Below are 25,466 nucleotides of genomic sequence, written 5' to 3' on the forward strand. Positions count from 1 at the left end.
GATGACTTGGGAGTAAGGAGATGAACAACTCAACTAATTGGAATATTCTGTGCTGTCAGTGGAGAGATGGCTTGGAATGACGTTAGTACTGCAATTTACAAATTTCATTATATAGGTCCGTATTGATACAGCTTAATTAAGAACTAATATTTGGTTTATTGATCCATCCAATCAATACACTTCACTTTACAAGTGAGAACACAATTAATCTTACACCAAATATTAGTTCTTAATGACATCAGTAGACAAAGAAGCTTGAACAGAGAGTTTAAATACACGGCAGAGCACAATATATATGAAGTTAGAATTCAAGAGGACAAAGTGGGACAAATAATAGTTTACAGAAAGAAGAACTAGGGAATGTAAAAATTTATCAAGGGTGATATTCAACAAATATTCACTGACATCACTTAAGAAGACTAGGTAAATAATTGAGAGGGAAACTGCCACTTGGGCAACAGCCCTAAATGCAAATCAATAGTAAATGAAACACGTACTCACACCTAAACAAAGTCTAACCCCTTAGGCTGTAAGCAAAACAATAGTAATACATTAATATGAGACTAAATTATGCTCCCAGGCTAAAGTGAACTGATGGCCACTGCAATGACCATTTAACCAAGAATGGATAGCGATCAGTTTCAGACTCTGCTCAATACGTTCACTGAACTCTCATCCAAACAGAAAAAAATCAAGAGAGAACTGAAAGGGGAATTAAATGAACTTAAAGGTGGACAATGCAAATTAGAACAGGAAATGCACTCTTTTGAAAGAAAATTAAGGAGTGATATGAAGGGGTTAAAGTCAAAGTGGTGTAAGTCAATTTTCGGTAGAAGTTGACTTAGGCACAGAAAGGCGATGTAGAAATAAAAAACTGTTCATAGAAAAAGTGGAGTAAGTCAGAGCTTCACTCATTTCGTCGTTAGATGGCAGCACAAGTTAGATTGGTAATGGATCATCTGTTTTGCTGATAACTGAAGTGGTGTGAGTCAGACTTACACCAGTGTGGTTGTAATTGTTCCGCGATGTTCATCGAGTGTTGAATGCATGCGTGAATACTCAAAGAAACGATGGATTCTGAAATAAGTTTAAGTGATCCGTTGGATGAGCTGGAGTCCAGTGATGAATGGGAGCGTGAACAAGGAGAAAACACATCAGAAACAGATGATGGTAAGTACTATTCACCTTCTAACCTCTCAGTTACTCACCTACTAACCTATTTTGTTGCAACGTTTTTAGCAAGTACTTACATTAGATTATGCCTTAGGTCCTTTTGGTCTACTATTCCCTGAATAATACACCTTTGTAATCGGTTCGGAAAAAAAGAAAGGAAAAATGGAGAAAAATGCATGAAGAGTGATGTTTTTAGTGAATTTTCTGTGATTATTGAAAATGGTCGTGTTGAGTATCGTTTTTCACGTAATTTTGAATGCTGAATCGAAGCTTCCCCTGCAGTTTTTTATTTCGGTAGTAAGTGTAACAAGATGTTTGTTGTTTCAGAATCAGAAGGAGATGCAGAGGTAGACGGCGGACGCCAGCGCAACCATTCCAGCGAATTTCCTACTGCTGGAACTTCTGAGAATCGAGAAAACGCTCACCCGAGAACGAGGAGAAGACAAAAACACGAAAGTAAAGCTCAAAAGCGAAAGCGAGCATGAAATTCAGGGCTCCCGTACGTGTCCTCTAGAGGAAAAGAAGTGGCCGGTAAGCTGTATCAGAACTTTGATTGTAAATGTAAAAAAAAGTGTGTGGAGAACGTACCTGAAGTGGCGAGGCGAGAAATTTTCGACACCTTTTGGAAGCTAAGCAGTTTTTCTGAACAAAACGTATTTTTATGTGGTTTGATTGTGCAACAGAAACCTAATGTAAGACGCCCACGAAATTCAACGAGAAATGCAAAGTCTGTTTCAAACAGCTTCAGATTCCAAGTCAGAGGCAATAGCGTTACTGTGTGCAAGCGTTTTTTCTTACAAACACTCCAAGTTTCGGATGGGCGAATGACAAGGGCAATACAAAAAGTACGAGAGGGTCAACAACCAGGAAGTGATGGCCGAGGACGCCATCCCCCCAAAAATAAAACACCGGAGGCTGCCATGAATGGTGTGCGTGACCACATAGCATCTTTCCCATCGTATCAATCGCACTACAGTAGATCAGAGAACCCTAACAGGAAATACCTTCCTCCTGACATGAATGTACGTACAATGTATGAACTGTACAAAGAAAAGTGCACGGAAAAAGGTGATATTCCTGTTTCTGAAGCCATCTACCGTCGAACCTTTAGCAATGAGTTCAACTTGCATTTCCACCGGCCTCTTAAAGATACGTGCACCAGATGCGATGTGCTTGACAAGAAGATTGAAGTGTGTGAAGATGAAGACGAATCTACAAAGCTGAAGGCTGAAAAAGAATTACACCTCAGAAATGCCGAAAAGGTGAGAGAGGCTAGAGATCGGGACAAAGTGAAAGCACGGGAAGACGAATCTTTCTATGGTCTGACATTCGACCTCGAAAAGGCTTTGCCATTTCCTGTTTTGACGACGTCCATGGCTTACTATAAGCGGAATATGTATTGTTATAACCTTGGCTGCCATGAACTTGGAACAGGTTTAGGCTTCATGTTCTGCTGGGATGAAACGATCGCTTCTCGTGGGTCTCAAGAGATTGGTTCCTGTATCGTCAAACATCTTGCAGCAAGAGCGTCATCTGCTAGGCACATAGTGTTGTACAGTGACGCATGCACGGGCCAAAACCGTAATATTAAGTTTTCCTTGTACCTCATGAAGTACATACAGGGCCCTCAAAGCAATGCAGAAATTATCGATCACAAATTTATGGTAAGTGGCCACTCTTTTCTACCCAACGACGCTGAATTTGGATCAATTGAATCGTACGCAAAGAACAAGTCCATTTATACTGCAGACGACTGGTAGAGTATCATAATGAAGTGCCGAAGGAACAATCCATTCATGATGACGAAAATGAGCCGAGAGGATTTCAAATCTGTTGCAAAGTTGGAAAGTTGTATCACGCGACGAAAGAAAAATGAGAACAACATTGCTGTTAATTGGTTGAAAATTCAATGGATACGAATTTTGAAAGATCAACCTTACACTCTCTTCTACAAAGAAACTGTGAATGAGGATATCCCATTTTCTAAACTAAATCTAAAGGCAGCAAAGCCCGGTAGGCGACATTCTCTGGCCAACGTTTCTCAAGATGTTTTGTACCCAAGGGGAAGGCCTGTTACCGAGGCTAAAAAGAAAGATATGCTTGATCTTCTGCCATACATTCCACCAGTGAAACATGAATTCTTCGTTTCCCTGCGAACCACTATTGAAGAAGGTGAGGAGCTTGTAGATGTTGGACCTCTGGAAATTGTGGAAACCACATATCCTGATGAAATAGACTGAATCCGTATTGCCATGTTAAAAACATTAAGACTCCATTCGTGATAAAAAATTAAATTGTTTGTATTATTCTTATACTTTGTGTAATGTTCAATAAAAATGTGTTTGAGAAGTGCAAGTCAACTTTACATCATTTTGTTGATGTCCATAGTGGTGTAAGTCTTTGGTTTTAGGTCATACAGTGGTGTATGTCACAGGCTTTGGTAAGGCACAGTGGTGCAAGTGACTTTGGTTAGTGCGTGAGGTACAACTTTTGAGCAAAAAAAATTTCAAATCAAGCCTAATCCCTAAGTTTGGACCTACGTAGTACCTCTAAAACAATACCATCACAAAAACTTGTCTACTGAATTAACTACAATACCTTTCGCATTATGCTCATTTCCTAAAAACGATGATAAAGTGACTTACACCACTATACCTTTAACCCCTTCATATTATGCAGGAATACTTGACCCCAGTCGAATGGATTTTCATTATGCAGGATGTACAGAAACAGGTAGAAAAACAGATCAAAGGAATACTGCAGGTTGGGGAGTCAGGGGTTCAAGACCTGAAATAAGAAGCAAGTGCCCTGCCTGTGTATGAGAGTGACAGCCATGGAGACTTGTGTTAACCACCAGCCATGACAGCGGGTCCAGCACCATGAAAGTAAAACCCCCACGCTTCGACGGGACCATATCTTGGAGGACTTTCCTGGGCCAATTCAAGACCTTGTGTGGGCACAATGGTTGGACATCGGAGGAAAGGGCCATGCATCTAATTGCCAGAGTGCAATGGCCAGCAGCAGAGGTGCTACACAGCCTCCAGCCAGGTGCCACCTATGAGGAGAATGTTAGAGCACTCGACAGCCGATACGGTGACCACCAGCTGGCAACCAATTACCGTGTCCAGCTGAGGAAGAGGACCCAGCGTGCTAATGAGACGCTGCAGGAATTTGTGGAGCAGCTAGCCCACAAGGCTCTGGATAGGCTGCCTCAGGGCCACATTCAGTGGGAGAGAACCTATACATACATTGATTGGCTCCGCGATGCTGAGATCCATAAAAAGCTGACGCTCAGCAGAGAGCATAACCTCAGGGAGGCCCTGACAATAAACCTGAGAATGGAGGAAGTCAAGGGAACAGTGGCACGGTCTCGAAGAATACGAGCTGTATGAAGCAAGTACGCGCTGCAGACCTGTCTCATTACAGGAGAATGACACACGCCACTGCTGAGATGCCAACAGACCAAGGAGATCAGTTGCTGGAACTCCGTGAGCGTGGCCACCTAAGGTTGAACTACCATGTGAGGGGCGGTCCCCACCAGAGGAACGAATAAGGGCCAATAAGAAGAAGAGCTCGAAGGTGCCGTCAACACCATCCCCTCACTTCATGTTAAATGTGATCACTGAACACAGCAATGACAACTTGAGGGCCACCGGGTGGCTTGGAGACAGGCCATGCTGGGTCACGATAGACATGGGGCAGCATTAACTATCGCCAGACCTGACATCATTTAGGGACAGCCAGAGAGGGAACCCAACAGCCCCTACACACTGTGAGCGGCCTCGGACATCATGCCTGTCCTGAAGGAGGCGCTACTTCAACTGACACTGGGATGATGCTTACAAGTCTGGAGCTTCATCGCCGCCATCACAGATGAGGTCATCCTGGGCCTAGACGCACTACAGACATACGAGGCCACTGTCGCTATGGGGCGACATGTGTTATGGCTCGGCAGGCAAGAGGTAATGTTCCAATGCCCAGGGACGCAACTTCGAGTAGCATGATTAACGCTGGCCAGCGATGAAGTGATACCAGCCAATAGCGAGATCATGGTGATGGCATGGTTAGAGGAACCCATACAAGGTGATAGAGTGCTCATGGAACCCAGATCACCGACAGCCAATCAAGGACTCTACCTGGCCAGGAGACTCATTCCGGCACAAAGCTACATGCCAGTATGAAAACTGAATTTAACGTCATGGGAACAGGCGCTACCCAGCAGGACCAATCTTGGGACTTGTAAACCAGTCAAGTGTGTCATGCCTGTGGACAATGAAGACGATATACAGGCCCGGGAAGCAGGCAAAGGATCAGATAAGCTCCGGAAGATTATATACGATACCCAGAAACATTTGGACGCAGAACAGCTCAATGAGCTTAAGGAACTAATCCATGAGTTCCAGGATATCTTCACTACTACCAGAGGCAACTACGGAAAGATGGATAGAGTATATCATCGCATTAACACTGGTGATGCGACTCCAATCCGACAGCCACCTCTTAGGGTACCCCTGGCAAAAAAAAGTGGAAACTGACCTGATGCTGAGTGACATGAAGCAGCAGGGAGTCATCCAAAAGTAGAACAGCCCATGGTCATCACCAATGGTCCAGGTGAAGAAAACGAACAGTGAACTCCGCTTCTGCGTCGATTACCACAAGTTGAACAACGTCACAAACTGTTTCCTGTAAGCTCACATAGTTTACACCCTGGACACGTTATCTGGAGGCCAGTGGTTTTTTACTTTGGATCTGTAGTCTGGCTACTGCCAAGTGGCACTCCATCTGGAAGACAAAGAGAAGATGGCCTTCTTAACAGGTCAAGGGCTCTACTAGTTCACTGCGATTCCCTTCGTCCTCTTCAACACACCGGCGACCTTCGAGCGACTGATCGAGTCTTTACTGAGGGAGCTAACTCACGACGCCTGACTCCTTTATCTGGACGATATAACTATTGTGGGACACACGATCAGAGAGCATATTGAGAACCTGCGGAGAGTGTTCCAGAGGCTATTTGGGGTTCACCTAAAGATAAATAATGGAAAATGCCAGCTTTTCCAGAAAGAGGTACGCTACCTGGGCCACACTGTGTCATCGGAAGGAGTAGCTACGGATCCGGAGAACTTAGGAGCTGTCAGGGACTGGCCGGTGCCGAAGGACAAAAGAGAACTGAGAAGTTTCCTTGGTCATTGCACCTACTACCACAGATTTATAGCTGGCTACTCAAAGCATCTTACATGGCTCAGCGAGGAGCGGAGGCCTTTGCAGCGGTCATGTGAGGTGGAGGCTACCTCATGGATGCTGAAAGAGTCCCTGTGTATGGCACCTATTCTAGGATACCCCACGCTTGGGGAGAAGTTCATTGTAGACACTGACGGCAGCAATGTGGGAATTGGTGGGGTACAGTTACAAGTGCAACACGGCCAGGATAAAGTGATCGCCTATTTCAGCAAGACGTTGTCAAAGGCTGGGAGAAATTACTGCAAGACACGTCAGGACTTACTGGCCATCACAAAGACCTTGGAGCACTTGCACAAGTATCTGTATGGGCAGCCTTTCCATCAGTGTACTGACCACTCTGAAATTGACCAGGCTCCTAAACTTCAGAAAACTAGGACAGAGAGCTCGCTGGGTACAGCACCTGCAGGAGTACAACTTCACCACTGAGCACCGACAAGGAAGCACAGCAACAGTGACTCTATATCCATAAGGCCATGCCTTGAGAACTGTGCACACTGGCAGAAGTGGAGAGGCAGGCCGGCATCGTGGATGTCCGAGCTGTGAGGGCCACCACTGCTGAAGGATGGGATCAAGACGCCCTGAGGAGGCAGCAGCTGAGGGACGATGATATCGGGCTGATCTTATGGGCAGTCGACTGGGGGCAGAGGCTGGAATGGAAAGATAACTCTGAACACAGTCCAACCCATAAGGCGTACTGGGCCCAATGGTCGTTTCTCATGGTTAGTGATGGGGTGCTTACCCACGTGTTGAAATTGACCAATGGCAAGAAGCAGACTGCCCAGCAGATAATTCCCAGGAGCATGAGAAAAGAAGTGCTGACCGAGTTTCACGCGGGCACTACTGCCGGCCACCTGGGAGTGAATAAGACCCTAGATCACACCCAACAGCGTTACTACTGGGTAGACCTGAGGAACAATGTTGAGAGGATGTGCCAGCTGTGTAAGACCTGTGCTGTGAGCTGGGCCCACGTACTAGGAGTAGGGGCCGGATGATGCAGCACAACATTGGAGCCCCTTTCGAAATGATCGCCATTGATGTCACTGGACCATTCACCAAATCCGATGCCAGGAACCGTTATCTACTCCTAGCCATGAACTAGTTCACAAGGTGATTGGAGGTCTGCACCATCCCGAACCAAGAAGCATCGACAGTGGCTGATGTCTTGGTCAAGAACTTTTTCTGCCAATTTGGTGTCCCGAAGGAACTGCATTGTAACCTAGGCAGAAACGTTCAGTCGAGGCTGATACAAGTGGTTCTGCAGCGCATAGGAGAGTGAAAGACCCGTACGATACCTCTCCGCCCTCAGTCAGATAGTACGGTGGAGCGTTTTGTGAAAACCACCGAGGAGCACCTGAGGGACTAGGACGAGAGGGTCCCATTCTTCTTGATGGCCTATTGAGCGTCCACTCACATATGATGGGCATGACACCCGCCAACATGGTCTTCGGAAAAGAGCTCTGCCTGCCACGTGAGCTATTATCGAAATCAGCACCAGACCAGCACAACCAGGAATGGACTATGTATGGGAGATGGTGGATTGGCTCAATGAGATCCACGATTATGCCTGTCAACATCTAAGGGTAGCCAGCGACTGGATGAATGCCTGCTATGACATGCTGGTGCACCCTGCGAGTTTCCGGGAAGGTGACAGTGTGTGGCTGTAAGATCCGGTGCAAACAAAAGGGAAGTCACCGGAACTGCAGTCACAATGGGAAGGCCCATATACAATCATCACCAGGATCAACATCATTTACCGCGTCGGGCAGCCTCTCCGAGGGGAGATGATGTTTGTTCACCTGGATCACCTGGCACCATATCGTGGAGCAGCTTGGAACGAGCAGCCTTAAAGGGGGGGGGGGCAGTTATAACGTCCTCCATGCCAACTTGCTATGGGCTAGTGACGCCACCGTATCGGCCCACCAGCTTACTCTTTGACCATGCCAATTACAAACAAGTCTTCAGTGCTAGACCGCCACCCTCTCGCTTGCATCCATGGTGGCGTTGCGTTGGATTACGGAAATTATGCGACAATTAACCCGGAGTCTTCCATCTCACAAGGTTCCTGGATACATCCAACATCTGGGCAGTTCTCGAATGATATATATATATATATATATAAAACAGGAGTCGCTTACATTATTTGGAGTTCGTGTAGTCCAGTTGTGAGCTCAGTCAGTGAGTGACTGACAGTGTGTGAAATGCGGACTAGCTACAGCGTGAAGTGACGGTGAAAGAGGGGCCGCGAAGCTGTGCGACGGACTTTGCGTGTAAATGCAAAACTGTGTAGGCGCGTGAACTGTGTAATGTGCGGCTGCTTTTGAAATGCAGTGAATACTGCCCTAGGGTGGACATGCATGTGCTATGTGACTCCGTGAAATAACTATTTATATTGTACGAATAGTCTGTAGTTATATCACATGAGAAAACTACGAGAGAGAGAGAGAGAGAGAGAGAGAGAGAGAGAGAAAGAGAGAGAGAGAGAGAGCAAACTGTGTAAGTGTGTGTTATGAGCGAAAGGTATGTGTAGTCCTGTGTCGTTTTAGTGCTTAGTTAATAAGCCTTAATACAGAAGCTACCAGTCTAGTGTATTTATCTTACTACCCCACCAACTCGTCACAATACTACACATGCTGTTGGTCTATCGTTCCTGACATATCTACTTGGATGGAACTTTGATAGACCAATAATTTATTCAATTTTAATGTTTACTGCATTCAAACTTTGTCACCAAAAGTGAACTATCAAGTCGCGAACCGTCACCCAATTAGGAATGTTGTCACACCTAACCCTGTGAGTATCAGTGGTTTTCGGTGGACCACAACTTAGCCTGTCGCTAATAGTGGTTTTCGGTTGACTACATTGATCTAGACACGGTCAAATACTGTCCCAGGGGATACTAGAGACCTGTAGGCCACTTCGTGGCCCTTACCTGGGTGCTTAGACCCCCAGACAAATGGTTTTGTCACTAGCCGGACCTACCAAACCCATCCCAATGGTCTTATCACAGGCTCGACGTATTCCGTCATGTTCTTCCCACATTGTGTGAGCTGTGTCACATCGAATTCATAACTTCTTTTTTATGAACCAGCTAGTAAAGTTCTAACCCAATCTATTGACCCCTTCATCGTATTGCATTGTGCCAAACAGCTAAAGATACCAGATCATCAGATTTCTTCTCTTAGCCATCGCTATATATTCCTTCAAGTTATCTGCCATTAGTTCAAAACATCATGCATGATGTCACACAGACGCATAGCCTACAGCCATAGACCCTGTGCTGGCAGATCCAAGACTTTCACTCTTGTCTCTCTCACTCTCTCATATGAGGCAATATTATACTTCTTAAATTATGTACTTGAACTCCCAAATGGGCTTCTGAGCCCAACTTCGAGGGTACATAGTCCATTGGAAATTACAAATAAATGAGCCTCGAATCAGTATATTCACTGGCACATAAGAGATCAACTGCGAGACAAAATTCTGGCACTTCGATGTCACCAAAATAGTCAAATAGTTAGCGAGACGTTCAACCAATAACATTATTATTAACCTGTCTAAGAACTAGAACTACAGTGCGTTCTGTCTAAAATAAACAATAACTTGCTGCACCTGATATCAATCATCTCTTTTTTCAATGTCCGTTGTATAACTCCTCCCGCCGCTGCCTGTACTCAAGCTTAATAACTTTCAATTATCCTCTCGCCACGTCAATTGCATGTCTGGTATACAATCCCTCTCACACAATAATAAGTATATTAAATCAGTTCTTTGATCACTCTAATTTACAACTCTAATCCCTCATTACCAACATAACTTGACATCACTTAATTGTTTCATAATATTTTCCCTCAAGCTCGTATACATCATACTATATATTCTCATTTGACTCACGTCCCCTCTAATACCTGATTTTAAACTACACCACATAGCTACCATATATTTTCCCTGATCGCGTGTAAACTTTCATTGCGTCATATCATCACACTGTCACGCCCCTTGATTTTTTGTTTACGATTTCAATAACACTTTCCGCTTTCTAAGTCCACAATATACCTTGATCAAATATTAATTTTCCTCTGTCCAACGTTCCACACTCTTACATGTATTCACCCCTCAGTAGTTCCACCGCCCTCTCCTACTTATCCCTTATATGTCGACCCAGTCTTGTTTGTTTTGTAAAAGTCGCTGAGATGGGTCACTCTAGCGTGAAGATTAGTATACCTTATGTCCCTGTGATTTTCCTATATCTCCTAGTATTGTATACATAATTTAATCACTCTCAGGTGTCCTAGTGAACTATTTCAAGTGCTTTGAAACCATTTTGTGAGTCAATTGCACGATCTACTTCACTCAATCCTCAAGTACTTATCAATCAGGGAAAATTGCGAACAGCATTGGTGTTCTACTTAATTGGAATTGTGTGCGAGTGTAGAACTAGTACAATTATTGCGTCTGGGTGAAATAACGACCCCAAATCCACTTCAAGAACAAGAACTTGCTGCACAAACTAGGGGCGAGTTTCAGTTTGATTAACAAACAAAGAACTGAATTAATTCCCCTCAACTTGTAGACTTGCCACACAAATAAGCACCGTTTTAAAACCTATGACAAACCTCTTAACAAAAATAATGTTAAAAGAAATTCCTTGAATACATGGCCCCACGTTTCCATTCCAGGGTTAAAAACATATCCCTGTAGACCTACAATTAATTTTACCCAAATATATACCAGTAGGTACTTATAAGTTCGGTACAAATTCATTATGGAATTACTCTACATATATTCATAATTTCCCCGAAGACATAAGAGAGACATGCACCACCACATGTTAGAGACCGTTTGTATATAATTTACATTTTATCTGCTGTGCCCCTTGAATGAATAATTAAAATGTTAGCTGTTTCCCGCGAATGCACAATAACATGACGCCCAGTTGAACATCAAAACTTTTTTCCATCCGAAAATGGGGCTAAACTGAATATTAAAAACACATACCGTATATAAAATGATAGACGCTTCGAGCTGTAAAACGGTACTGAAGAAGTGGTAAACTCTAATTACGGTCTGAAACGAAGCCATTTGCTTATCAACAGTGTATTTCACCGACAAGCACCAATTTACATCCGTTTCTAAAAAAAATAGCGAGGAAAATGTGCAAATACTGCATGGATATTGTTAGTTTTACACGATGGTGGGTTTAACAGTAAAACATCGGCGTCGGTTCCACTTGCCGAAAAAAAAGAAAAACCGACTTCAACGGCCGCTTATTAACAACGATGTAATCTATAGGCCTACATTCTAACTTACCTCCCGTCAGAGCAAGCAGCACGATGTAACAGAAATCATTTCATATTCTCAAATTCCAATCTTCCCTTCCACGCTCCTGCATCAGCAGATTCCTGATTTCTAGAGTTGGGTCGATTCGTGAACGAATCGTTCATTTGAACGACTCAAAATAAAGAATCGTGTGAATCGATTCGCGGTATGAATGAGTAGTCGTTCAAACTAATCGTTGAATCTGGAGTCGCCCGAGTAAAAATGAATCGTCGTTCAAATGATTTGTTGTGAATCGTTGAATTTGGTGACTGTCTGTCGTTGTAGCCAACTCCGCACGAAGCTGGCAGCGACTATTACCGATCCGTCCCGCAGTTCGCGATGCGTGAGATGAGGGTAATGGTGAGGACGTATCTGGCCTTCACGCTGTTGTAAGAAAGGCATTTCCGGCCTACAGTACAGTATGTATAACACAGAGATGAAACATCAGTTTTACATTTACTGTTTCATAGCCGACTATTTGTCATCGTTTCACATGAGCATTAATAAATACAGCTGGTAATAAGTACGATTTCCTAACATTTTGTACGGCTACAACGTACTGCGTTGTAAAAGAAATAAAATATTGATGTAACTACATAATGTTTGACTGAGATGAACGAATCGCCTGTTAGAGGGTACAGCAAAGAACAGGTAGAAGGGGATAACAGTAGATCGAAACAATGATGTATGAAAGCAATGAGTACATACCTTATGTTGGAAGATTTAGTAGACACATGATGCAAAACATGTACTTGGAATTTCACTTGAATTTATAAATTATAATTGAGGAACACTATCTTCGATAGTTTTGTGGACGTAAGGCGTCGTCTCAACTCAGTTAAAGTATTTCCAGCTCTGGAACAGAACTACCAACAACACACAGTCGTCTTAACATCAGCTGGTACAGCCTCGGGTAATACATTCTTTTCTCTTGCTACCCCTAAAGGGATCCGCCTTCCTTGCCAGCAATAGTTCATCAATATACTTATCATATTCTATTATCGTGGCAGCCAGCGGCGTAACGGGGTTTGTGAAATGTTTAACACTGGAGTCGAACTCTCCCCACAATAAATCTTCATCTGAGTCCTCTCCACGTTGTTGCTCCTCTGATTCCCTTACTACCTCATCGCAGGAAATTCTCACAGATGCAGCTTTTTGGATAAGCGATTGTTTCGCCTTATTGTACGCTGCAGTGGAGAGAGAAGCTTGCTTCTTGAATCTGGGATCGAGCAAGGTCCCTTCAGCTAAAATGGTTCGGTCTTGAATGTCTTTGAACCGTTTATCAAGTTCGGTTTTAATTTCTGCAACCACTGATGATATTTCTTTTGGTTTATTTACATTTTCAATTTTCTCAAAATATTTATTTAAGCACCGAGCAAATAAAATCAGTTTGAAACAGTCACTTGTTTCTCAGAGCTTACATCCTCGGTGATCTGTAAAAACGGTTTGAGAATTTTGCACATTTCATCCAAAACATCAAAATCTTCACTGGGGAGAATGAACCCGGGATTCACTAGCGCCAAAGTTGACACAACAGCTTCTCTATTTTTCACCACACTTTGAAACATAGCATAGGTGGAATTTCATCTGGTAGGCACCTCTTGCTTAAAAGTTTGCTCTGGAAGTCCCATTTGTTTCTGGATCCCTTTTAATTTAGAAAGAGCACGTGGACTCCGCTTAAAATATTCTACCACATCTTTCACTTTGGTTTTGAGCTCTTTAATTTCCCCTCGAGCGTTCTGCACTATAACACTTACAGTGTGCGCAAAACACGGAATGTGTTGATATCCTAGGTTTCTTGCTGCTGCAATCATATTTGGAGCACTGTCATACACAACAGCAACAATTTTACTGTCAATTTCCCATTCCTGGCATACCCGCAATGTATTCTGCACTGTGGCCTTCGTTGTACACGAAACAGTCCAGTAAGGCACTACACAATTTGGAGTTTCCATCCAAATAATGAACAGTTAAGGCAACACAACTTTCAGACGCTCATGAGGTCCAACTGTCCGTGGTCACGCAGCATGCTGTAGTCTGGGATAAGCTGGCCTTTATTTTGTCTTTAACATTATTATATGTCGAATCGAGAAGTGCATTCGATAAAGATTTTCGAGAAGGCAATACATAATTTGGATTTAAATTATGCAGAAATTCCCTAAACTCTGGCTGTTCAACTATTCTGAAAGAATGATATTGTTTCACAATAAGTTTTAACACAATATTGTCCAACATTTTGCTTTCCGACACTGGAAGAGGTCTGGAAACAAAGTCGCTCATTTTGCTCTGCCCAGTTTTTTTTTGCCTTTTGGCTGGTGGCTGCGATGATTCTTCGGTAGATATTGAGGGTATAGGTCCAATGGCTGATGTTGAGGGCACAGATGACCTATATTCAACAACTCCTTCTTCGGTATTGGGCTGCGGAATTTCCGGCCTAATAGCAGCAGTAGGATGCTTTGTTTTTAAGTGTCTAGTTAAATTTGAGGTGGTTCCAGCCTTAAATGAATAAACACCGGAACATATTTCACACTTAGCACGACCGGGACTTATCTCTAGAAAGTATTTCCAGATAAAACTTGTTTTCCTATTACTCCGATCCATTTTGCTCACATACAAAACACGCACAAAAGCTAGGCAAACCACCGAGGACTGAGTTGCTCAAGATATCACGTGATCAGTGTTGCCAACATAGCTTTTTCTCGCTAAATGTAGCTTATTTTAATCCTACGTTTAGCGGCAAGAAAAAAACAATCCCAATTAGAGAGATTCTAGGCTTTAGAAAATTGAGAAGATAGTGTGTCGATCCATGTCAATAAAACCTCGAGAAAACCAGTCGTGTTGTAATCATGAGCAACGTGCTCATGTTAACGTTTGTTGGTTGATGCTGTCGCAGAATACCTCCGCGGAGTCATCAAAGTAGTTCGTTATCCAATTCATACCATAAGCAATCTTACATGCAAAACGTCAAAAATATGCAAGAACCTATTTGTATTCATTGTAATTAATATAAGTAAGTAATTCAAATTGGAGAATACCAGGGACACATGCCCTCATGCTTAACCCGCCATTTTGTATCTGTAACCTCTAAGACACCATTCGTTTGCGAAGGCTCAATGGAAGCTGTACATCAATAGAGATTGTGTGGGGCCTGGTGTGTTGGAAGTAATAATAAAACTCGTAGCCGTCAGGACATGAATAAAGCTCTGATGAGTGTAATAGCTGAAATGTAGCATGCCTTTGTGCATCACGTGGTGGCGGATCGGTCGGTATGTGTGGTATCACTGTCGACAGTCTCGCCATTAATCAGAATGATACGAGCAGCAGTGAAAAAGAGGAGAGATGGAGGTGGTGGTGATTATTGTTTTAAGAGGAAGTACAACTAGGCAACCATCCTCTATATAACACTAATCAGAGAGAAAAAATGGAAGGGTTCTGACACTTCGAAGAATGAAGGTATCGGCCAAAGGAAGACAAGGCCCACGAAGGGCGTGAAAATGAAGGACTCCCTAGCCCTCGCAAACCTAATAGCGTCGGGGTCGGAAAAGAACAAGTGTTGACCAATAGAGGTCAGATAGGAGAGATGAAAGTGAGGAGCCTGGCATAAGTAAGTGGAAGCAATGCCAGGACTCAGCTAAGGGCCCCGTGGTTGCCAAACCACGCTCCAAAGTTCAGAGCCCTTGGGGCCCCTTTTAGTCTCCTCTTACGACAGGCAGGGGATACCGTGGGTGTTATTCTACCGCCCCAACCCACAGGGGGGAAGGGGACAAGATAAAAAAGAGAGGAGAGAGAGGCGGGAATCCTACTTGGAAGTTGTCCTTTATCAGTTTTTTTATTTTCTTAAATATTGGCTTTTCAAAATGATGTTTCCCATCATAGAATTTAATTTTCACTGAAATATTGAAAGTGTGAATTTTCCTTTCATGTGCTGCTGTGAATGATTTATTACGTATTTAACTTTTGGGCATAACCTCAAATCAATCAACCTTCCGTAATTTATTTAAATTTATGAGATGTCAAATAATCCAGATGTGATAAGTCATTCGCTTGTTGTTTATTCCTCGCAGACAGTGAATATAATTTGCTTCGTAATCCACATCAGCATGGCATTTCATCTACATGTTGATATCAGTGACATCCGGAAACAGTCCGGCTGCAATCAGGCGAGGTAATGACAGTTCCTACGGTAGACAACCACACATCAACACGTGGAGGCCCTTGCCATGCGTTCAGAAGTAACCCAGTCATTCTCCAATCAACGTGGAGACCGCGGGCGGATACATGATGTATGTTTCCATCATTTTCTGTTCCCTCGATGACGGTAGAAATACTGGAATATACTTTGATGATGTAACATTATGGCACGTGTCGATGATTTCATTCCATATCAGTTTTAGGCCTATTTACTATCCGTATGCTCACGAAACTTCAAAATACCGGTACGTGAACTACTCATTTATAATTTTTGGTGAAATCTAGTATTACGAATTATTTTGTTTGACAAAACACAATAATTGAATTTCAATTAGAGATTCAGTATACTTTAATGTTGCTCGTGATATTTTGTATTTACACAGAGTAGTGAATAGTGAAGAAACCTTTCACGCATCTATGGATCTTTGGAATCGTTCTCCGTTCGTCTTGAACGAGTCGCGAAAGAACTGGAAAAGTATCGTGAACGAATCGTGAACGAATCGTGAGAATCGATTCGTAATGTATGAATGAATCGTTCGAATCGATTCTGGAAAAAGAATCCTAATGCCCAACTCTACTCTCAATGCTCACAGCAGTGCGGGCTGACTTAGGGCAAATACAGTAGAGACAATACGCGACACTTACGGATTTCGCCTTGCTAAAATGGGAGACCAAGGTCTGTCTAGGGAGGTCAAGTCACGAATGCTACTTAAGGAGCCGCCATATTGGGTCTTCAAGCGAGCGTAACCAAAGGCAAGTGTATTCGAATTTAGAGGATTTCGGTACCGTACATTGAAATAAAAACAAAATACCAACCAATAATGATAAAGAATGTAATTGGGCATCTCCTGGCCATGTATATATAACTGTATAACACTTAAATTATATGAATACATTCACAGCTGTTTGAATAGGAAGATAATTAACAGAGCCTGAAATTCTATTTTTTTTCTTTTTTCAGAAACAAGAATCAACAGAAAAGCTCATGTTCTTCTCTTTTACTTCCTTACAACTTGGTCTTACTGTGTTTCTTATTAATATCATCTGTCAAATACGTAATCTTATTGACAGAAACATATAAATCTGTGCAGCACCTGTGTCATATTATGATTACCGGTACATGAAATACTGAACTTGAAGTACTATATTTAAAGTACTAAACGACGGTTGTAATAAATTACCTTCAGCGTTTTCTTTATTAAGAGAGTAATTTCCGATACTGCGTTTCAAAAGGTTACCCCAGTATGTTGACAAACTATGAATGCCTCTTGAGTTGAGTGCATTAAATTATGTATGGTAACTGTTGTTATCCATTCGTGTGGTATTTCTGTCGGTTCTAAGGCAAAAATATTCTGCACATAAACAGGAAGAGTGATGTTCTTAGCTACTCTTAACTAGTTTATTGATAACCCATGCAGCTATATAGTACAAAGTGGTGGTGGTGATTACTGTTTTAAGAGGAAGTACAACTGAACAACCATCCTCTATAAACACTAATCAGAAGAGAACAAATGGAAGGGACCAAAATTTAGAAAAATGAAGGTATCGGCAAAAGAAAGATGAAGGTCACAAAGTGCGTGGAAATGAAAAACTTCCTAGACCTCGAATGCGCTAATGCCGTCGAGGTCGGAAAAGAACAACTCTTGACCAGGCGAGGTCGGATGGGCTAGAATAGTGAAAGCAATGTCAAGACTCAGCTAAGGGCCTCATAGTCACAACCCAAAATAGATTTCCCCCGTGGGTGGGGAAAATAGAACAACAACCACGGTATCCCCTGCCTGTCATAGGAGGCGACTGAAAGGGGCGTCAGGCTCTCCTAACCAGAGAGCGTGAGTTGGCGACCATGGGGCTCTTAGCTGAGTCCTAATATTCACGCATATAATAATAATAATAATAATAATAATAATAATAATAATAATAATAATAATAATAATAATGGATAAGAAAATTAAAGCCATTGGTAGACACGATTTCATAAGAAATACAAATTCAGTCACTATTAAGTTGAGTTAACCTAGGATAGGCTATTTTAGGGATTACATTAGAATATTATGTTAGGCTACGGTACATTAAATTACAGTAGTTGGTTAGTGCGAGTGAAGCGAGTGTTGTGATCTTCAAGTATTTGTCCAGCCATATGATGTACTCTATAGAGCATTTAAGATGAATGAAATTTAACTGTAAATAATAACTACACTACAGTATAAGACTGCTATTATCAATACAATTGTTGTAATGATCGCCATCTGGACATAAATTGTTGGTTTGAAGTGATAGGCCTATTGTTTGTTGTGATTATAATTGGTAACTGAACAGGAACAAGCATTTCAAATATCTGTGAAACATTTCGACGTTGCATGTAGGGTTAGAATGATACTGTCCATAGTTTACATGAAAAGGAATGGAATGAAATGGCGTTTGGCTTTTAGTGCCAGGAGCGTCTGAATACAAGTTCGGCTCGCCAGGTGCAGGTCTTTTGATCTGATTCCCGTAGGCGACCTGCGCGTCGTGATGAGGATAAAGACGACAAATACACCCAGCTCCCGTGCCAGCGAAATTGACCAATTATGGTTAAAATTCCTGAACTTGCCGAGAATCGAACCTGGAACCCCTGTGACCAAAGGCCAGCACACTAACCATTTAGCCATGAAGCCGGACACATGAAAAGGAAATTTTCATAAACATTAATACTAGTATTACACATTTCCTGTTACTTGTCTTGCTTGTTTTGAAAGACAATTCTCTTTCTTTGGGAGGTTTCCTATTATTTGTCAAAGACTAGGGTGGATTAGGGACTTTGAAAATTGTTGGGATGGAATTCCACTTGAGTAGTTTCCGTCCATCTGCCCTCTTTAGTTCAAACTGCGATTCTTCAAAATGATGCTAGGGGAAATACACCGGACGAGTTGGCCGTGCGGTTAGAGGCGCGCGGCTGTGAGCTTGCATCCGGGAGATAGTGGGTTCGAACCCCACTGTCAGCAGCCCTGAAGATGGTTTTCCGTGGTTTCCCATTTTCACACCAGGCAAATGCTGGGGCTGTACTTTAATTAAGGCCACGGCCGCTTCCTTCCAACTCTTAGGCCTTTCCTCTCCCATCGTCGCCATAAGACCTATCTGTGTCGGTGCGACGTAAAGCCACTAGCAAAAAAAAACATAATAAGAACTATAAATATAAAACATCGTTCATATAAACATACTGTTATTCAGGAATAATACGAATGTATGACTTCACTAACCTCGCACAAGAAGCAATTATCTGTAGGTTGCCATTTGTCACGCCTACAGTTTTGTACCCACTGAGCTCTCCTTTGCTTATCTCTCGGGAAGCGAAACACTCTAATTCCGTCAGTTATCTTATTTTGACAATTTGGTGCGGCGCAGTATCCCGTTTTCCTTCAAAATACAAGTAATAACTCACATCATTACATCGGGCACGCCCACGTAACAACGATATTTGAGACCCAATATGGCCGCCACCGCAAAGGATTGTGGTAGCGTGACCAGACCTCCCTAGACAGACCTTGTGGGAGACAATTCGACGGTGGCGCTCCTAGTGACTTGACCTGAACAAATCGCGCTAAATTCAAATATCAATGGGAATGTATATACGGAAATGGATAAATAAATTACGTCTAGAAAGAAAGTGGTATTGAGATATTAACTTCGAAGTTGCTAAAGCAATTCTGGATAAATGAATGAAGAATTATTTAAAAGGTTATTATTCAAAGACTGAAATTAGACACATAAACAAGATATGAAATGGGCTGCTGTGAAATGGCTTGATCTTTCATTTATGCATTACTTTTTTAGCTTTAACATTTAGCGGCTGGATTCGTCTTTTTTCTTATTTTAAAACATTGTATCATCACATGAAGACACTTGTCAATAAAAATATCGGCACATTCTTTACACATATGATGCAATGAATTAACATTTAATAGCTGGACAATTTTCCTCTTAACATGAAGCCTACTAACAGAAAGAAAATCTATAAAATCCCGGCCTTAATCTGAGAAGAGGGATAAAAGAAAGAAAAGTATGAAAATGTTGTCGATAGTGATGCTTTGAGGAATATTTACGTACAATTAGAGTAAAAATGTAACATACCCTTGGCTGTATAGTCGAGGATTTTTAAAGTCGCTGGCCTGGAAATGATCTGAACAGATCTTATAATTCTTATATAAGCGTATCGCTGCTTTCATTTCTACCTTATCCAAATCACTTCCGTGACATTTCAAAACCCACAGATCACATCTACAACAACACATCGGTATTGAAGGTTAACTGCTGAACTATACTATAAAATATGCGTATTATATTTTATGCCAGTTAAAATATGGGTCGAGCAGGTCAGAAGATTATGAAGTACTATAAAAATCTCTGTCACTGGAAGAATATATATGCAAACACAATATTACTTACATGTTCTTGTCACGAGGGAACCTAAAGAACGACCGCGCATTTTTCTCTACTTCGTAATTACTGCAGCCAAACACAGCACTTACCTTTCCCCTCATGTTGAGAGGAGATATCAAGGAATGACACACGCTACTATGTAATTATGTCAACTCACTGAAAGCGCATAAATAACACCAAAAACTTCACACACAAATACACGTGCTCTAATGAGAGAATCAGTACTGTTCAGGTCTATCCGCTAGAGTGAGCTCCAATAGCTGTCCCTCGATATCTCACTCAGTGTCGCGTATTGTCTTTACTGTATTTGCTTAGGGCTCTCTAAAGACTTATAGAGCCTTAGGCTGACTTGTGACGTGTAACACAACGGTTGTCATGACAACGCTCAAGACTGTCATGAGTACGCATACGGTTGTATTTTGTGTGGTGCAGCTCACAGCACCCTAAACAAAAAATGTTGTGTGGAAAATGTAGTAAATATATTTTCAAGAAACATGTTACCTACTTGTGTCCAAACTGCAAGCAGTAAGAAGAAAAGTAAGAAAAGAACTATAGTGTTTTCTAAGACGATTGTATTGAAAACACTGCTGTTTCAAATTTATGTGAATAATTTTGTCTAAACTGCCATCAGTAAGAAGAGAAGTATGAAAAAAAGTTGTAGTGCTTTCTATGTTGGAATCTAAGATGAATATCTGTATTGAAAACTGTCTGTTGTTACAAATTTATGTTAATACTTACGTCTAAACTGCCAACAGTAAGAACAGAAGCACGGAAAAACTGTAGTGCATTCTAAGTTGAATGCCTGTAATGGAAACTTGTCTGTTGTTTCAAATTTATGCGAATATTTAGATAAGAAATATCCCTTAATAACTTGTTTGTATTATTATTATTATTATTATTATTATTATTATTATTATTATTATCAACAAGGTACTGGAATAGAACAACGATGTCGATAGCTAACTGTACAAAAATTTATGTTTGTATAAGATTTCTACAGCATTTTGATATGTTGGGTCATATTGACCCGAACAGTATATCCGTCGAGTAAAAGTGAACAGAACAACAAGGTTAAATTTTACGACTTCCTGACGGAGATTCGAACCCACGTCCTTCCGGGCGAACCGAGCACGCCTTTACCGCCTCGGCCAGGCAGCCCCTTCAGATTCACACACACCTTAAGTAATTCAGATGCCTCAATACTACAATTTACAGTCCATTAAAATATGACACAATCACATAGAAATTCACGCGCAATTTACAGAATGCTGGCGTCGATTCTTGCAGAAACTTGCATTTTTGGGAAAAGGCTCTAAGATAGCTGCAGGTAATGCATTCCATTCATCAATTTCGCGACTAACGAACGAATATTTACCATAGTTAGTTTTCTACCATTTATCTTTTAGTTTACGCTAACGATTTGTCCTACTTATGTAACAGTCGGCTGTTCAACTCTCCCCAAGCTGACTTTTTCGTGTAAGCATTATACATAGCACATAATGTTTCCCTCTAGCCCCCAGTGTCTCCCAGCCAAGTTTTTCTATCATACTTGTCACGCTACTTCTAAGATTACAATCATTAAGCACGAATCTCGCTGTACCATCTCAGGTTCCTTAATGAGTCCTGTTTGGTATGATCCCATACGGCTGCCCCATATTCCAGGACTGGCCTAATGAGTAATGGGGCCTTCGCCTGGGAACTGCTGCCCTTTAGCACCCTCATCACGAAGTGTAAGGACTTGTACGCTTTGGTAATTACACTCCCTACATGGGTGTCCCTTTTTAGATCTCCCTTTACGTAGTTTCATAGGTACGTGCATGAGTCACTCTCAACCAGAGTGTTCGATTCAAAACAATATTGAAAGTCTGTTTCCCTACGTTTCATTCCAATTCTTATTGGTCTGCATTTTCAAGAATTTATTTTCATTTTGTTATCTAATGCCCATTTATGGGTTGTATTTACATCGGCTTGTAGTAACCTATTATCGCTAACACTCTGTATTTTTCTGTATATTATGCAGTCGTCCGCAAACAATCTGCATTCACTTTGAATTTCGTTCGGCAGATCATTGATAAATGCTGTAAATAGGAGTGGCCCAGTAAATCTACCTGTACTACTCCCGACGTTATAGAAATTTCGTCGGAGTATTTGCTTCCCATGTTTACCCCCTGCGTGCGCTCTGTCAAAAATTTCCGGATCCAAAGAACCACCCTTTTATCAATGTTTGTTTTCACCAATTTTCGGACCTGAATGTCACGTAATACTACATCAAATGCTTTAGCAAAATCAATTACAATAACATCAACTTGCACACTTATGTCCAATGATTCATTAATATCTTGAAAGAGCGACAGCATCTGGCTTCACACGATAAACCTCTTCTAAAACCATGTCAACGGACATTAATCCATGAATTTTTCTTCCGTTGTTCTCTTAGATATTCTGTAATGAGGTGTTTCATTTGTTTGCGCACAATGGACGTAAGGTCAGTGGGTCTATAGTTGTCCATTAGCAGCCTGTTGTCCCCTTCAAAAATCGGGACCACAGTTGCTTCCTTCCAGTCATCTGGATTTTGCGTATTTTGAGCGACACAGTAAATACTATTTCCAAATGACATACAATAGCTCTACCTGCCATTATAAGAATATCTCCAGCAATATTATCAGGCCCTGTCGACTTGTATTCTCTTAAGTTTATAATTCTTTCCTGAAGTTTTCTATGGCTAATTTAGAAGAGAGAACAATTAATGTTACCTATAATGTCTATCGGCACGTTATTTTGCTCATTAAACACGCACCCACCAATTATTTAATTCATTAGCTATTAAAAGATCGTCAGTAATTACCTCGCATTCTCTGGGCATTATCATTGACACATCTTGGTTGGCTCCTTTCATTTTCCTAACATACTTACAGAGATTTTCCATCCATTTTCGCCTTTCATATATTTGTCATGAGAAGCTTTCATTTCAGAAGACAGCTTATGAAATATATGCATACGCTTCGAAATGAATTGCATTTTAGTGTGTGCTTCCCTTACTTTCCTTTAATGCTCCTAATTTTACTATGGTATTTGGGATCTGGGTTGCATTTCAATAATTTAATTAGCACAAACTGCTCAATAGCACTATTTTTAATATAAACAGAATTATCCCACATTAAGTTTATGTGCCCGCCTTGTGATGCCCAGCTGGGAAATATTTGCCATAAAACTCTTGGAATTTAAAGGGGTCAGCTTTACTATACTGTATACTTTTACTTCCTCCTCATTATCTGGTTTAGTGTTTATTATGTTCTTTCACAAAGTACGGCATTGTAAAAATATTTTTTAACCATTAATATAATATACTGCATTCAAGTATATATTTCTCTCAGGGTTCTTTTACAGTTCAGTCTATGGTTTTTATAAGCAAGTAATGAAATATGTTCATCAATCAGGGAAACCGCTCCCCGCCTGAGAGTAAGTCGGAGTGTAACGAGCTCTGCACTAAAGGGGTATTCTTTCCCCCGAGGGTGGGAATGGCTGAATAACTACCACGGTAGCCTCTGCCTGTCGTAAGAGGTGGCCAAAAGGGGCTCTGCGGACTCTTGGGAGCGTGCGTCGACCACAGTCCCCCAACCTAAGTCGTAGTACTGCTTTCACCTACTTGTACCAGGCTCCTCAATTTCACATTTCCTATCCGAAATCTCTTGGTCAACCTTGTTCCACCCTGTCGATATTAGGTTCCGAGGCCGGCTATTTTGGACTGCCGGACCCTTTCAATTTTTTCTCTCTAATTAATATTAATAGAGGATGGTTGCCAAATTTTACTTCCCCTTCAAACAACCCCATTCTTGCAGGAAGATTTTGGTCACAATTCTAGCTGTTCTAGCAGGCTTTCTTATAGTTCCTGTCTCCACTAATTTCTCTTTCTGTATACTGTAGGTATTCTTACTATTAAATGACTATATTCCTTTACTTTTCATACCTATCTTCCATACATAGAAAAGTACAGACAAACACCTGTGTGAAGCTGTCTCATTCATTTATAGTGATCAGAGTTCAGACGCTACTGCAAGGAAATGAAAAAGTGTCTTCTGATGCAAACGCTGTTTGTCAAGATAATGAATCTATAAGTCATACTTCAGTTTTCTGAAAGGTGTGACGAAATCCAAAGAATCTAAAACGCAAAAGGAGACTTTCACATAGTACACGGTACTGGTAGAAAAGCATGTGGAACATTGTATGACTTAGGGAATACCGTGCTGATGTATTTAAGGAACTGTGTAATTCATTTAAAATAAATAATAAACTGCAGGTGTTTTGAAATTACAGGGAAGAATCTCAAACATAGTTTGAAATATGATGTGCTTCTAGATGGCACTGATCAATTTATTTGTTTATGACTTGCTGTAAAATATTATTTTGTACAGGTACAAGAAGGCATGCAGGAATTTAGCAGAACATAAGGAAAATAACTGGAGGACAATACAAAGGGCACTAGGAAAGATTTGCAACATGCATAAACGGTTGGCTTGACACCGCTGTTATGGTGAGGGATGGAAAGAGGGGTGAAAACTTGTGTAGAAGACAGCAAGGCGAGACCTTCACACCAGTTGTTACCAAGCAGTGGGATTGAAAGCAAGTTAAGATATCAGTTTGGTCCAAAAGTGAATATCGCGTAATTATACGCATCAGTTTTGCTCGTGGATTAACTGCTGACCAGCGCCCTGGAGGAAATGACTCCTGTGCTGGGGAAAGACTGTCCACAACGGACAACAATTTTCCGCTGGTACAAAGTGTACCAGAGGGGAAAATTTTGGGGTTGAAGAAAATCCTCATTCTGGGCGACCGTCTGAATCAATCACCGAGGAAAACATTGAAAGTGTGATGAAAATGTTGCAGCAAGAGCGGCGGTTGACATATCGGCAGGTAGAAGAGACCCTCCACATACAAGCACCAGCTATTCATTCAGTTCCACATGACCATCTCCATGTCAGAAAGGTTTGTTCCCATTGGGTGCCACATTCACTTTTAGAGGAACAGAGGACACATCGAGTAAAATGGTGCCAAACAATGATAAAACAGTTTGAAAATGGGACTTCGCGTAACGTCAATAGCATCGTTATGGGTGACGAAACTTGGCTTTATTA

At 41.6% G+C, this 25,466-nt stretch overlaps 1 protein-coding gene across 1 annotated transcript in view; it reads right to left on the minus strand.

Moving 5' to 3' along the window:
* LOC136874606 (probable inactive protein kinase DDB_G0270444) overlaps nt 1–12,014 on the minus strand; it is a 117,607-nt gene extending 105,593 nt beyond the window's left edge. Inside the window, exon 1 of the mRNA XM_068227877.1 lies at nt 11,719–12,014. The gene's annotated coding sequence lies outside the window, so the exon portion shown is untranslated. The remainder of the gene's footprint in view (nt 1–11,718) is intronic.
* Nucleotides 12,015–25,466: the final 13,452 nt, after the last annotated feature.

The sequence above is a fragment of the Anabrus simplex genome, chromosome 5, assembly GCF_040414725.1.
Source record: "Anabrus simplex isolate iqAnaSimp1 chromosome 5, ASM4041472v1, whole genome shotgun sequence".
Lineage (NCBI taxonomy): Eukaryota > Metazoa > Arthropoda > Insecta > Orthoptera > Tettigoniidae > Anabrus > Anabrus simplex.